We start from the raw sequence: 10561 nt of genomic DNA on the forward strand, positions 1-10561 counted from the left end.
AAATGTATTTTGGATGAAAAACTTGTTGTGTCTTTGATGTTGGAGATTTTGTCGGTTCGTCTTTTATAGAGAGGTTCAAGCTTTTCTCTTGAGGATTTTTCTCCTTTGCCAGTCATTGATGTTTATCAAAATAAAAAAGCTAATGCTAAGGACATTACATTTTTCGTGAACAATGTTGTTGGTGTCCCTATGGACGGGATGTGAAAAGCATTGAGCGTCCATGTGTGGTTTCGGTAATTAATAACAATCTATAAATTAATGTTTGCATTGGGTTATATTTAAAGGGGTTTTTCCATAGACAATGCTTCAACTATTTGTTATCGTTAAAAATTAAATTAAGAAGAGAGTGAAGAAGATCAAGTGATGGCCAAGGACCAAGGTATTATTCAAGGGATGACCCGGAGATTGGTCACCAGAGAATTTAGCCTATGAAAAGTTGAAAGGACGAGATGTCACCTAGAGGGGGGGGGGGGAGGGTGAATAGGCGTTTAAAAACTCTTACTGATTTGGCTTGTGAGAATGCGGAATTAAACAATGTTTATTCTACAAGCACAAACTCTAAATATGCTAGGCTCAACTAAGTGCAACAACAACAACTAGAGCTAAGCAAGATAGGCACAAGATATATATATATGAGTAACAAGTGATAGCAAGATATAATAGACACTTCAAGCTCGATGGCTATCACAAGGAAAGTAAGCTCGGGTATAGGAATAACCGAGGCACACGGAGAAGAAGATGTATTCCCGTGTTCCCTTCCTTTGCAAGAAGGTACGTCGCAAGAAGGTACGTCACGTTTGGAGAGGTGGAGGTCTCACGAAGGATTCCCCAACGACACTAAGGCTCACCTTCTTTTCCGAGCCAAACCCACGAAGGATAATGGCCCTTTCCTTATGGTTAGCTTTTCCTCCACTCCGGAGATGACAAGCTCCAAAACCACTTCACAAGCTCCACGAAGGAGAAGCCTGGGCCTCTTCACAATCTTCTTTGAAGAGATCACCGGAGCACCAACCGCCAAGCCAACTAGGAGGTCTCCCTCCAAGAGTAACAAGCTCACGGTCTCTCACTCGAACTAATCGTGGTGGAGAGCTCAACACTATGCAATGATGCAAAGCAAGAACACTAGAGGTGTTCAAATCCTTGACACTCAAATCCCACCAAAGTAACAAATGCTAGGATGAGATTAGAGAGGAAGAACAAAGAGGAAATCAACAAATGACTTCAAGATCTAGATCCAAAGCGTTCGCCTCACTTAGAGGAGAGATGGATTGGTGGGTATTGTAGATCTAGATCTTCTCTCTTAGATCCCTCAAGAATAAGCAAGAATCATGGGGGGAATCAAGAGAGAGGGCAAGTTCTTCAAAGTCAACAATGGAGGAGAGAGAGTGAAAGAACTTCTCCAGCCCAAGGTGGAAGAAGGCCTATTTATAGTCTAGGGAGAAATATAACCATTGTGTGAGTTTCAGCTCAGCACAGTCGAGGAGGCCGGTCAACCGGGCATGGGGCCGGGCCGTCCGGTCCAGGTGCCGGTCAGACCGGGCCATAGGCCGGACCCGGACGGTCCAAACCGGTTCTGTGACCGGGCCATGACCAGGACACTTCTGTGTATTACAGTACATGGCCCCAGTTGGCACCAGTCCAGGGGCCGGTTTGAACCGGGCCATCCGGTGGGACGGCCGGTCACGCCGGGCGAGAAACCGGGCCAGCAGGAAAACATGTTATACAAAAATTGTGATAACTTTTGTGTCCGGACCCCGATTGTCATGAAACCAATTTTGTTGCAAAGATAACAACGAATAGAACCCCAAGATGTTTCTAGAGAGGGAGCCTCCCACCGTCAAGAAACGGTGAAGACGTCCAAACTCGAAAACGCAATAGAAGATGCATGCGGATTCCGTTTTCAATGAACTTGGGCTTGTTGTAAAGCTAGCAACAAGCTCAAAAACCTCTCACAGAGAAACACCAAGAAACAATAGGGATATGCAAAGTATGCAAATGATTGAGCTCCCTAAGACGATGTGATCAAGTTACCCAACCTAAAGCCCCTCTTGATAGTGTGGCTATCTATCCTATAATCCGGTCTCCCATCAACCACCTTGAAACCGGTAAAAGGAAAACCTATCACGGCCATACCTTTGCCTTGCGCATCCCGCTTGATCTTGATTATAACTCTTCAAGCTCCACTCAAGCCGGAATGCCTCACTTGATCATTGTTGATTCGTGAAGACTCACAAATGCTCCCCATACACCATGATGGAAAGCTCTATTGATGCACATCTTCACATGTCCATTATCATCAAATGGACAGCAAGCTTCAAGCATATGATCCTCTTGAGATGCTCAACTTGAACTTTCCCAACTCAACCTTGATGACGATCACCACTTGACGTCATCCTCTCATGGGCTATATGAGATCTCACTTTTGATGCATGCCCATGGAAAGATACCTAACCCACATAGACAACAGAAGGGAACATATGTGATGGGTTAGTTCATAAAGCATGATTGACACGGCTTACCATACCACATGACTTCTCGTGGCACATTCTTCATGCTTCATGTGTTGACCAATCTTGAATCTATTCCTCACTCTTTGTATTGGTCAACCTTGTATCTTCTCATGCTCTATCATACTATCTTGAGGTATTTGTTTGCATGCTCTAAATCTTAGTCAACCATAGCTCAACTTATGAGGGTATCATGACACCGACTTAGAGCCATAACTTGAATTCTTCACTTGGAATCAAGCTCTCAAGATCTTGATCATTCATTGCTTATCACATAAGCTAGAGCATGGCTAATATTGAGTTCCACATAAGAACTCCATCTTCATTTCTTCTTCTTGATCATATCACATATATATCTTAAAATCGATGATCTTGATTTCAATACACAAGGTATATCTTTATTTTCATGGCATCCATACTTGAATCCAATACATGAAATACAAGTAGTACCTATGGAATATTCCTTCATATAAACTCAATGAAAACATTAGTCCATAGGGTTGTCATTAATTACCAAAACCACACATAGGGGCAATATACCGTTACAAAAGTTTGACTCGAAGAGGAAGATTGAGTGAGCTCTTATATATATATATATATTCAAAACATCATCATTATGAATAAAAAATTATTTAAAATTAATCAAGTTGAAGCGCAAGTTGAAGATGAACATCTAGAGGAGATCATCTAAAGGTATAATTGATGCCCCTCATAGGGGGTCTCACAGCGCTCCTACCTTCTCAGCCATCCGATTTTTACTGTGCGTGGCCAACATTCGATGTCAGTCGTCCGTTTCTGGCAGTGTAGCTCCTCCTGGTTGGCTAGCGAAATCCATGCAATAGCCCTTATCTACCCGCGTGTGGCTACGTTTGGGTCCCACGGTCGGTCGGGTCCACCTGTCAGTCATTGTGGGTCGTTTCTGGGTCGCGCTCGCCTCGCGCCGATCGGGAAAATATCTCCTCCGCGCGAAACCCTACCTCACCCAATCGCCTCGCACCCAGCTCCTCCCCAATCCCCTCCCGTTCTTCTCATGGCGCATCTGGCGGCGCCGCTCCACCTCCCTGGCTGCCCACCCTTCTCCTTCTCCCACTCCCCATCTCCAACCCCCAGCCCCCGCGCTGCTCTGCCTCCCTCGACGGCCACCGGCCAGCAGGAGTAGCGCACGCCGGCGCAAGCAGGAGGGGCTGCTGGAGCTCCGCCCTTGATGGTGATGGCGGACTCGAGCTCACGCCGGTGACCTCCACAGGAGCAGCGCGAGCGACCTCCACAGCGGCAGCGTGAGCGACCTTCCTGGCCGCGTTTCTGGAGGCAGAGGACGGCGCAGCTCCACCACCTCGCCCGCAGGCTGCTGCCGCGCGACATAAGTAGATGGCAGCCCAAGGTGAGCACTTCTCTGCATCCTCTGCTCGTTTCTTTACATATGGCTCTAACCCCTTTGTGGTGGTCAGGCCGATCGTGCCTCTTCCGTCCAAATCAGGGAAGAAGAGGACTCACATAGGGAGATGGATTTGGGGAAGAAAAAGAGGAGGACGCCAACCATCTGGTGCGGATCTCTTCCAGTGTCTAGCCCTCCTCTGCCTCTACTTTTCAGCTACTTCCTCTCCTCTCTCTCTCTCTCAGTTTGGAGACAGATAAAGGGTCAAGGACTAAGTATTGAGAAAAGCCACAAGAAGGGGATTTGTAGGATGAACGTGACCACTAGCATATGATGATGATTCTGGTGCACACTACATGTTTGATGAAATGCAGGTACATGGATTCTTTTTATTTTATTATTCTCCATGTTTTCCTTTGCAACCTATTCATCATAGTATTGTATGTCTTTTGGAAAATCAGTATATGCAAGGGGAGTTGTCCAACAATGTTGACTGTTCCCTACATAAATTAGGAAACATACCAAGTACCACAGTGCGTGTAGTCCTAGGCCTCTACGAAGGCGCTCCTCAGGCTGCTCGAGTGCATTCTGCAGTGGTGAGGTTGACATCCTGGTCTGGGGCGACTACCACGACAGCGTGCCACGTCCCTGCAGGCACGTTGGGCAGCAACATTTTCCACAGGTGATGGGTAAGAAATGAGAGCTTCGTCCTGACTAATCTATGTCATGCAGTAGGTGTCAAACCCTACAAAATATTATAATATTCGGTTTAGTTCATGCAAATAAGATCCCAGTACAAAGAAAAGAAATATGCATAGTTTTTTAGTATTGGTTTATGACTTGATTAAAACATATTCAGTTGAGAACCCTTGGTTATGTTGTAAAAGTATTACCAAAATTGTATTGTACAAGCATAATAATAAGCCAAGTTGTCAACTGAAAATAAAACAAATGAACTAAAAGCACAAACATAAAGGTCCACACTTTATTTTAATCTCAAATAGAACATGTTTTTAATTGAGCTAATTAGCACGGGTACTGGTGCAGGTACGGAACATGTAAGCAAGGAGAGGAGGAATTAAAAAAAACAATTTGGCCACATATTTGATTTGAGAAGTTAGAGCCCAATTAGGTTAGACTTTATTCATTTCTAGCTGGACATTTCAAATCGTGTTAAATAAGTCCAGTTTATAGGAAGTTTAGTCACTGTCAACGGTTCAGTCATTTGCACCAATTTTTGTTAGGCTGTATGTTCTGGATTTTAATCTTTCATTGGTTTTAATTCCTTATGTCATGAATCAAATAAACTATTGATTTTGTCAGAGATGGTGGCTTGGGGTCCATGTTCACGGGCTTGGTTGACGAGAACACCGTCATGCCCGACACTGGTCACAACCATGGCCATCAAGAAGCTCAAATAGGACCGCTTACACGATGCTGGTATTTTTTTACCACTACCAATCTTCCTAACATAATCAATTTCTTATTGAATTTTCCAAATATTTTGCTATCAAATATGTTCTCTGTTTCTGAATCAAATGTGCAACCTGAATGGAACTGGCTCAGATGATGAGACCACTGTCGTGCTGGCCAGCCCTGACACCGGGATGGTAATCTTCATGAAGCAGCTCAAATAGGAAGGCCTCCATAGTGCAGGTGTTGACTTCTCGGTGTAGCTGTTGCCATGCGGCTACATCTGCACTACACTTGATAGCAAAAAGGAAACATATACCATGCATCTGTGTTGTTTTGGAAATCATGACATAAAGGGTTACACTGTACTTTGGCTAGCTTCTTAATTACTCTTGATTTACATATGGATGAACTAATAGGTGATTCATGGATTTGTATTTCCAGTTATATGCTTTCAAAGAAGGAAAGCCTAACTGAGCATGGAGAAAGATTTTGAATAATCTATCTGCCATATCATGAATGTGTTAAATGTGAAATATATTTATTTTATAGGTCTAAATTCAATAGAGCATTTTATATAATTCTACAACTCTTAATTTTTTGTGGCAAGGTACCAACAAAGCAACATCTTGGTTCCAGTGTACATGCAGCAACTTAATTCCAATGTAAGTAAATGATTCTTGGGTCCTCAAGTTCCAAACTGTGTGGATACTAATATTTAATTTGACCTGTAAGTAGTATTTTTCACGTCCTTTTAGTATTTACCCACTATTAATTTTCTGTAGTTCTCTTCCACCTTCTGCAACTAGATAGTGCTCCAGAAGCTACTATTTTTCTTGCATTTGCTCATGATGTAGATGGTAGCTAATACAGGTACGCAGTACATGTTGTTCTAAAAGGCATTTTTGTTCATTGCTAGGTTTATTATAGGCTGGCTTGGTGAGATGGGCATGCCCTTTGTCTGGTCGCCCTGCTCCGCCTCAAGTGGCCTCCCACACTGTGTTCAGCCCTGGTTCGTCATGGTCATGTAAGACATGGATTTCTGCTGCTTGGTTCATGGCCTCTTTGTAACAAGAAATGAGTGGTATGGCCAATCTTTGTATCACAACTCTTGATTGAAGCCACCAAAATAATGATGTTTTCTGCTATATTCGTATGGTACATATAAATAGTTTATCTATTTTTTTATCTTCAAAGCCAGTAAATGTCAACTGTGTCCGGTCTACTGACTGATTGTTTTATATAACTATGCTTCAGTCAATGCAAAATAAAATTCTTACTTGATAGTTGGCCTCTGAATAATCTGAATGTTATATAGTGGCGAACTCCAAAAATTTGGGTTGCCTCTGTATTAATCAGTGTCATTTCACCAAGTATGCTTTTTCACCTGTATTGGTATTTTTCCTAGGTGTTTGAGTTGCAGTAAGTTGGTTTTCCTCATTCTTGAATTTATTTTCCGCCATTCATACCTCTTGGTGCCTATATTTTTCCAGGTTACTATAGGAAAAAGGCCTGGGGTATCCTTTTTGTAGCTACAGTGATCACCATCATATGGGTTACCTCATTATGCCTTTCTTTGTTTATGTGAATCTCTTTGTATTTGAATTGGTTACTCTCCAATTAGGCAAATCATGATACTAAAACTTGCCGGATGCATGGTATATAGCCTTGCACATATATTTACTTCCTGGATTTCTCTTTGCTGCAATTGGGTGTTTCAACTGGGTTTGCTTTGAGTGTCAAGTGTTAATGACCTTGCTGATACTTTATCCAATGAGGAGGTTGAATCTACAATCAGTTTTGCTTTCCCTGCTACTCTCTGTTTGTGAATAAAATGCCTTTGCTTCCTCTACTTTGCATGTACATCTTATAAACTTGGCACCGTATAATCGAGTTAAGTATGAACCCTGTTTTGGAGGTTGCATTCATACAAATTTAACACACGGTGCAATGAGACATTTAACAATCAGTAACATATGAGGCAAAACCTGATGTCTATTCATGTTTCAATTCGAAATACAAGTGTTCTTCTTTTAAAAGTTGATTTGGCCATTAAAAGGAAACTGCGGTTCAACTTTATCAATAAATCAAAAATATTTCTATTTTTTGAGGGATGCGATGGTTTTTACTCTTAGGATAAAAATACATAACACATGTTCTACATCTATGTTCTGTTCTGCAGATATCGTGGAGAGAAGGGGCATGTTTACAACTTGGCAGTCCAAATGACCTTGATTGGAAACTACTTTCAGTTTTCTTAGAAGTCTGCTTTCCCTGCTATCCTCTCTCTCAGTTTTCTTAGCTATCTTCTCTCTCAGTTTTCTTAGAAGTCTGATTCCCTGCTATCCTCTCTCTCTGAATAAATTTCCTTTGCTTGATCAGCTCACATCTTTATTTTATAAGTTTTTCCTGTTTCTAATCAATGTACATATATAGATACTATGTTTGTCTTTTATGCGACGACAAAATTAATTGTTGACTGCATCTATGTCAGTGGTCTTCTGTCAGTACGGAGTCAACAGGTTGAGGCAGCATAGCGGTGTCTGACACTTCTTTACATAGGCTGGTCACATCGTTTCCAAAGTTTTCGAGTAACACACATTTTCCCAAATTAAACCATCGAATGCATGTGAGAGTAGAATGCATAGGTCTATGAAAATTTGATTTGCTCAAAATAATTATAGGTTACTAAGCTGCTACTATTAGAATTTGAGTTGAGGCATAGAAAGAACTGAACTTTGTTTATAGGGCTTTCTATCATCATTTGACGGTTTGAGACCTTTCATATATGCACAAAAATTAATATCTTAGATTTAATTTGTAGTTGAAAAAAACGTGGCAAAGGTGTCATTCATAGATTAGTTAAAGAAAAGTAAATATTGAAATCATTAACCTTTTTCTATGCCTAACCTTACTTTGTTTCCACGCCTAGGTTGTATACATAACATATGATGGTTATGCGTATTTAGGGCTTAACAGGTTTTGTTCATAAAGCCTTAGTGCATATATTTGTTGGTTTGACTGTTTTGTCTTATGCTTTGTGTTTTCTCATCTCACCATGCATGTATTGATGGACCTGTACTTTTTTCTATTTTGGAAAGACACTCGTGAGGATGACGTCTGCCCAGATGAGGAGGAATGAAGAAACCTCGAGGTTATATCCTTCTTCTTTCCCGTATAAAGTTCCAAAATATAGATTTGAAGCACCTATATAGATTCCCTTTGCTTGATCTACTCTGAATACATTTCCTTATCTTGATGTGTTCACATCTTTATTTTATATTTTTTTCCGTTTCTAATCAATTCACATATATAGATGTTATATATATATGTGCATGGAGATTCTTTCTTCTCTTATTCATAATCTACTGGAGATACATGCCTGCAGACCATATGCATATCGGCGAACACTTTAAGAATGTGTTTCGTTTAGCTTCTTCCATAAATTTACACATGGAAGATATACATGCTCTTTTTTTCGTTCATTTCATGCATGTGGACTTGCTAGAATATAGAGCTGACGCCCCCTTTCTATTTCAGCCTGACGGGTTCCCCACAATGCTCTTCTACCCAGCTCGGAAGAAAATCTTTGAGCGTGTTTGTTCTTAAATATAGTATTTCACATCCTATTTAGGGGTGCGTCTGATAATATGTTTTTTCTTTCAGTTGGTAGAAATAACATCGCCCGCACATGGCTTCTCAGCAGTGCTACCATCTAAATTTGCATCTACCGAATTGTCTCTGGACTCCTGAAACTAGCATAAAACATGCATGCTCAAGTTCAGTGCATATTTCAAAGCTGCCAATCAGTATGGAGTTTTTCAAGGATACAGATATTCCATCTCGATCTAGATCTCTGCAAGCTTGCATATGTGTCGTATATCGATGTTTAAGGATAGCTGAAAATGATAAATCTGCTTTTAGTATTGCATTCCGTCTACTGATTCAGTTTGTTTGGCTGAAATTTGCAGATAACTTTTGACGGGGACCGACTGGTGGTGGAGATATCAAGTTCATCAAGAGGCATGCCGATATCCTTCTGAGGTTGAAGTGTAATGTTGCAAGAAATACCAGCTGACATGATCAAGGCCCTCTCTTACTATGTGATGGCTCCAGAATACTCCTGCTGTCATACCTTCGTGTTTTCTTTCTAATATCGTTTACTCATGCTGCTCATGTGATACTAATATTATTGCCCCTGGTCTCTCATTGTTGTATTTCTTTTAAGAAAAGCTTTTGGTAGACAAGATGCTGATATACCTGAGATACATATTGCATCCATTTCCACATTAGTAGTCAGACTTCAGTAAAATGTCCATTATCTACTTTCTTCCAATTTAAGCTATAATATTTAAGAATGACTTTACAATTTTTTTTTAGATTACAAACCATTGATGCTGGGGAACAAAGCGTGCATAATAAATAAATTCACGCGGTGGAAGGAAAACACAAGGTAAGTGGCTACAAGTGAAATATGAAGTGGTGCTCCCATTCTCATTTTTCACACATATGGATATTATTCAAAATATTCTTATAGATGTACAATAGCCGAAAGAAGTTATATGTGTCAAGAGTTATTACATTTTTTTCCATTCGTAGATATGTTGTCAGGGATATGCCATGGAGAGACTCCTGAGGTGGCCACCGCATCCTAGCAGCAACAGCCTAGGATGGAGATCCATTTAGGTGGCCCTCACCACTATCGGCCTGCGATGAAGATCTGTGTAGACCACCTGTTCAAGCCACGACAGCCTGTCATGGAGCCACCCGTAGGTGGGCACGACATCCCTACGAACGCTACTGGCATATGTTGGTGAATACAAAATGTAGAAGCAACTGAATGGAATACTGTTGGTGACTCTAAATTTGTGAAAGGAAATGATTAGTTTTAGCATTTGTTTTGGTCAACGCCATTGCTGCCGCTGATGTTGTGTTTGTAATCAGAGGTGTTCTGTTCCTGATCTTACTACAGTTTGGGTTAGGCTTATGATATACGACTGACAATTTTTACACATGGTACATGCTACTTCGGCCCCAGATTAAGCAGCTAGCAGCACACATAAATGATGAACCAGCCAAGTGAATGCTTATGCACTTGACAGGGTTGCTTGTACATATATTTCTCTTATGCGTTTGTTGGAACTAATTAATATACAAAAAATCAGAGAATGCTTCAGGTTATAAGCATTGGTGGCGATTAGGATTTTTTCCAGGCCAACTTTTCAGTACTTATGTTTAGAACTTAATACGTGCCCCAACATCCTCT

General features: G+C 41.1%; 1 long non-coding RNA gene across 12 annotated transcripts; it reads left to right on the forward strand.

Moving 5' to 3' along the window:
• Positions 1-3494: 3494 nt before the first annotated feature.
• On the forward strand, positions 3495-10309 carry LOC127323749 (uncharacterized). 12 transcript variants are annotated; one of them, XR_007865902.2, is made up of 9 exons: positions 3495-3888; positions 3956-4256; positions 4344-4571; positions 4930-5014; positions 5206-5322; positions 5449-5960; positions 6215-8449; positions 9267-9748; positions 9895-10309. It is a non-coding gene; the product is annotated as an uncharacterized lncRNA (long non-coding RNA). The 12 variants fall into 12 exon arrangements; XR_007865903.2 differs by lacking the exon at positions 4930-5014 and adding an exon at positions 8836-9104; XR_007865900.2 differs by lacking the exon at positions 4930-5014 and adding an exon at positions 8836-8931.
• Positions 10310-10561: the final 252 nt, after the last annotated feature.

The sequence above is a fragment of the Lolium perenne genome, chromosome 7 (genome assembly GCF_019359855.2).
Source record: "Lolium perenne isolate Kyuss_39 chromosome 7, Kyuss_2.0, whole genome shotgun sequence".
Classification (NCBI taxonomy): Eukaryota; Viridiplantae; Streptophyta; class Magnoliopsida; order Poales; family Poaceae; genus Lolium; species Lolium perenne.